Source organism: Lytechinus pictus, chromosome 13 (genome assembly GCF_037042905.1).
Source record: "Lytechinus pictus isolate F3 Inbred chromosome 13, Lp3.0, whole genome shotgun sequence".
In the NCBI taxonomy this organism is placed as follows: domain Eukaryota; kingdom Metazoa; phylum Echinodermata; class Echinoidea; order Temnopleuroida; family Toxopneustidae; genus Lytechinus; species Lytechinus pictus.
The window spans coordinates 17452834-17458833 of NC_087257.1; positions in this window are offsets into that span (position 1 = coordinate 17452834).

Consider the following 6000-nt stretch of genomic DNA (forward strand, 5'->3'; position numbering starts at 1 on the left):
AGGGGGAAAAGAAGGGAGAATCAGAAAATATTTTCATCCACATTTCAGTCGGTCGATCTGTCGTTAACTAAAAGTAGAATTTTGTTGGTTTATATTCTTTTCTTAATTGGTTTAACATGGCCCAGTGCAGTACGTGTCTCAGTCATCTTATTTAAAAAAAATCATTTTCAAGACAATACAGGCATATAGCTCATTTTTTTTGTCCTTGTTTAAACACTTTTCCTTTTCCTTTACGTTGTTTTTCTCCTTTCTTTTCTTCTTTTTTTTTAAATATATTTTTCTTTTCTCTTTTATATTCTTCCTTTCTTGTCCATTCTATTTTTGTTTCTTTTTTAATAAAAAAAAAATTGTACAGGCCTACCTATTTTTTTTTAAATCAAATTCTTGTGATTTTCACAGTAAATTATAAGACAGAAAACTGGACTTTTGGTTCGTATGATTAAAATAATATATACATGTATATACCCTTCTTTTTAGAATTGTAGAGCAATATTTTTGCTGTTTTTTCTCTATAAATCTAGAGATTATGATGAATATGACATGGATTCTGAATGTTTAGGAGGATAAATATGAAGCGATTCGTATATAGGCATAGCTCATTTTCTGTCCTTGTTTGAACCCCGCGGGGGGGGGGGGCACTTACATTGACGAGTGGATACCATGCGCGACAAAAAAAAAAAAAACACGTAAAAAGGATGTCTTTTTCACGATAGGGCACGTTATGTACGTAACGTGATAAGGGTGTCAAAAACACAAAAATAATGAAAAAAGGGTATCTATTTCGCTAGAAAAATTACGCGTTTAGGGTCGAATTCGCGGGGACGATAAAACAAAATTAAAATGTTTTATAAAGGATGTCCTTTTTGCCCCAACACTTCGTATTTAGAGTCACGATTTGCGAGAGGTGTAGAAGGTGGGGTCGTACTAAACCAAATAAGGTAAAGCCGACGACCGAAGGACCCGTAACAATAAAACAATCCTGTACTTGTTTAGGGGTTCATTTCAGGGAACATTTGCCAAGAGTATCGTTTTGTTACCAATTCTTGTTAAGGGTAGGGTTTCACGCGCCAATACTTGTTAAGGGGCGCATTTTCAGAATATGGAAATTACGTGTTTAGGGTGCTTTTCGAGACCCCATGGTCGCGCATGGTATCCACTCGTGAATGGAAGTGGCTCGCGCTTCGCGCTCGCATTGCCTTTGTAATGATTCCCATTCAAGAGAATTAAATGACATTTCATATATCCAGTTCTGAAATCAATTTGCACACAATGTTTTAGCTCGCACCTCAAGCTTTCATTATTTTGTTTCATTTACACAAATTGTTATATAAAAGTTTCCAGCTCGCGCTGCGCACTCGCATTGTTTGATTTGTGAGATACCTATCCTCTTTGGAAATTCTTTCAAAAATTTGTCAAAATGCTCCTTTATCATGTCAATATACAAAAAATTAAGCTCGTGCTTCGCGCTCACATTTAATTGTTTGAGACACACAGCTTGTTTTTTTTAAGGCGGTTTTCCACTAGGGCGCGGACAAGACCAGGAAGGGTTGCGGAAGCTACTTTTGTCATTTCGGCATGCTGTCCGCAACCAAATTCCGTAAAAGATTATGCAAATGATCTTGTCCTAGGACACGACCAGGACTGTCTGCGTATTGTCGTAGGACATTCCTGGAACTGTCCTGGGACAAGATTATCTAAATCAATTTGTCGGCGTTCGGCGCGGACAGCATGCAGATCGTATTAGGACAGAACCGGAGACATTTAGGACAACGTCACGAGTGGTAAATTTAAGGACGAGGACAATAAGAATAATTTTCGGACAAATTGCGAATACTCCAAGAAAATTATCGTTCATATATTTTTTTTTAATGAATTTAGGGGTGTTATTTGGGGTTTGGGGTGCGGTTTTTTTTAAAGAAACATTGATTTTCTTATTAAATCCGATTTAGGAGCAGGCGAGAATGAAGTAATTCGTCATGAAAGTACGCTATTAAAAAAAAAAAAAATCGACTACAAAGACGATGTAGGGTTTTCTTTTATTTCAAATCAAATTGCATACATTGGTGGAAATCCCTGGGGGACAGGGAGACGCTTCCCCTCACTTTTTGGAATTTGATATCAAATGCCCCCCCCCCCCACTTTTTGGAACGAGCAAACAAGAAAAAATGGAAAGAGAGGAAAAAGAAGAGAAAAGAGAATAGAAAATGAAGAGGGAAAATAAGAGGAGTAAGACGAGTGAATAAAATAAGATGAGGGGGGGGGGGAGGGATTTCATGTCACTATTTTAAATTTTCGCTCGCTTTGTGCTCACATTGCCTAATCTATGATATACATAACTTGCTCAATAGGCTTATATTGAGCTTAAAATATCAAGTTTTGAAGTAAATATATGAAATATTTCTCGGACACTGAGTTTTCAATTTGTTTGATTTACAAATATATTTTATAGTTTTCTGTAAAATGACTATATTTTATGGTCTAAATATCGACATTTTCCGCTCGCGCTGCGCACTAGCATTATTTAATTCGTCAAGTAACTATTCTCTTCGTGTATTCCATATTTTTTTGAAAAATATCCCTTTTTAGGCTTATCTGATTCTGAATAGTATCAGCTAAAGCTGCGCACTTGCATTTTCATTGGGGAGTAATGTATACCTATATCAATTGTAACAAATTATTTTAAATTCCTCTTTCTTGACAGTTTATCAAAATTTTCGGCTTGCAATTTGCGCTCGCATTATTTTTAAAGTATTCTTTAAAGTATATTAACCCATGCATCCTTTTCATGATTACAAAATATCCAGTTTTTTTACCTTGATATTAATTTCGCGACCTCATTGGGCTTATTAGATTAATAGGTAAGATAATAATATTTTCATTATTTCCTAATAATCATTGTCCGGTTTTTTTTTCAGAACGGAATATCGACAAGTTTCATCTCTCGACAAAAACAAAAATGTCCTTAAAATTTCCCGGTCGCAACTGGAAATATATGTATTGATAAAAATATCAACTTGCGCTTTGACTCGCATCATTTATTAAGCACGATCCATATCCAATTCGTAATTGCGCTTAAATTAACTTTTTTTTTGGGATCGGAAAATCAAATATCTTTAGCTCGCGGATCGCGCTCTTATTATTGATATTATGATAAAGAATGTAATTAGAATGTCCAGATTCTAGGTTTGAATCTAAACACACGCACGCATATTTATTTAGATACGAATCTTGTTCCAGTTTCAGATCAGATTATCAAATTATTAATGCAGGAATGTTGTCCATTTATCCACTTATCCATCCTTTTCATGATTTACAAAACGTGAGATGTCGAATTTCATTTCGGCTCGCGCTTCGCGATCACATCAAGTGTATAGTCATACCCCTATCCTGTTCGTGATTTTAAAAGGTGCTTAGAATGCCCTGTATATAGCTGGGAATGTAAGAAATATTCAGCTCGCGCTTTGCGCTCACATTATTTGATTGTTGAAATATGTAGGCTAAAAACAATTGTGTTTGTCGGTGTAATAGTATTCACTTTTTGAAAGCAGATTTTGTGCATTTTATACATGACAATAAATTATCTCGGATCTAAGGTAACTTTAAAAAGACTGCATATGTTAATAGCAAAGTCGAGGCTCCCTTTATAACATTACTTTCTAATAGTTTTTTCCACAAATTAATACATATATTACAAAAGAGGAAGAAAACGGGAAGTTAGGATGCAAATTGCATTCGACAGGCACATGCAGACCAAGGGGCGAGGTGGTCTTGCTTACCCCTTTAAAAAAAGTACAAACAGAAGAAATATAAGTAAAATGGAAAGGGAAACTTAAAAAATGATATGGTGGAAAAGAAAAACAAAGGGGGAATGTCGTGCTAATACGGCCCTCCTCTCCCTGCTGCTGGCTTATCCCTCCCAGTATTACAGAGATATACAAACAGCACTAAAGAAATAGGAATTACAGGGGCCGCGGAACCGGGGGGGGGGGCTTCAGCCCCCTCCCCCACTTTTGGCTCAGCCCCCCCCCCCCCCCACTTTGAAAACCGTTCCGCGGCCCCTGGATAAACAAAGGAGATGAATGAAATGAGGTGAAATAGAATCAAGTAGGAAAAAAAATCGCGATAATGAACAGAAAATAATTGGCCAAGATTGTGAATGTGTAAGATTAGAAATATCAGTTTTAATTTTTGGACGAACTTGTGAATCCAGTGTCTAATCGCCTTTGCCTCCTCTTGTACCAATTAAAATATAGACTAAAAAAGAAAATGTAAATGGGCAATTCCAGGAGGCCGAATGCGATCTCTACGCCCTATATTGGCTGCGTTAAAAGGAAAAATTGAATAAATGCAAAGAAGAGTGGAAAAGAAGAAAAAGAGTGAAGAAATTTACAGACGGGAAGATATCAGTGTTTCAGCTAGGTCAATTTGTTAAAATTATTGGTTCATTTCGCTCTTCATGCTTTTAATACTTTAATTAAGAAGATTGTGCACGCTATTCATTTTTAAGAAAAATACTTAGGTCTTTTCGTCCTTGATGTTTGAAAGAAGTTCGCGCTCATATTTTATGTTTATGAGAAACATGTTCTGTGCACGACTTTTTCAGGAAGGCCTTTTTTTTAAGAGTCGTGGCGTATAGTGGTTCTGACTCCCGCCTTGTAAACGGAGAGTCGTGTGTTCGATTCTCACCGCGGTCTATATACCGTCCTTTGGTAAGACGTATTGCCGGCACACCTTGCCACTCTCGACCCAGGTGCTAAATGGGTACCCGGTTAGATGCGAAAGTTATTGTATGCTTGAATTTGCAAGCGCCATTTCGATGCTGCGATGAATGCAAGGAATGCTTCCCAAGATGTGGAAATTGTGCACTTTTCATGCGGGATTGAAATGAATCATGGGACAATAATATGCTGTAAATCGTTTTGAGCCGTTCTGAGAAAAGCGATATTTATAAACATGCTATCATTTATTATTATTTCTTATTAATAAAATATCATTCACGATCAAACAAAGTGCTTAAAATGCATTAGGAATATAAACTTGAATTTCTGTTTTTTCTTATATTCCTTTTTCACATTTTTTTCTCTTTTTTTATTTCATCTTTCTTTCCTCGTCTCATGCCGGTCTCACGTTCATGCCGGTCATTAACTTCAATAGATTACGTAATCACTATTAAATCTTAATCCCTCCTTTCAAGAATTTGGGGTATTAATCTTACACGGTATCCCTATAGTCTCAAAGGCATTCACAGGTGGTTCTTTATCAATGAACTGAAGGAATTCTGAAGTGACATTTTTTAACATAATTAAATCGAATTACATGTGTTGTGCAAGCACGTCATATTTCAAAATTTCCAATTGTTGAAAATAAGCGTATCTTTAAATGTCATAACTTTCTTATTTTATATTCGATTTTGATAAATTTTCAGTATACTGCATTCGAGCAAGACAGTATCTAATTACCAGTTTATCAATAAGGTGATGTTGTAACTGTAGGTATGTCGTGTATGCATTTTTCGTTACAGCATAATCGTAGATGATAATAAATATTGGCAATTAAACACATTATTTAACGTAAATTACTAAAGAATTTTTAATGCATACAACAAGACCCCCCCCCCAAAAAGCAAGGAATGTCCGTTTTTAGGTCTAAATTTATGTACAAAACGTACTTAAAATATGAAGTTTCCGATCGCAATAGGCCCTATAACATATTTTAAATCGCGCTTCGCACTCGAATCAGTAATATTGTTTAGTCAGATATAACATTCCTGTTCACCATTTCAAAAAACGCTAAGAAAGTCATGTCTTTTCATAAACCGGTCAACTTATTCAATTTTTAACTAGGTCTAAATTCATAAAATATTCATTAAAAAAAAAAAATCATTTTTGATAAAAATTTAGATATAGAACGAATCATATAGGACTAATACTTATCCGTATTTATAATCAGAACGAGACATTCACATTACAACCCACCAATTAAAGTTTAATCCAATTTATG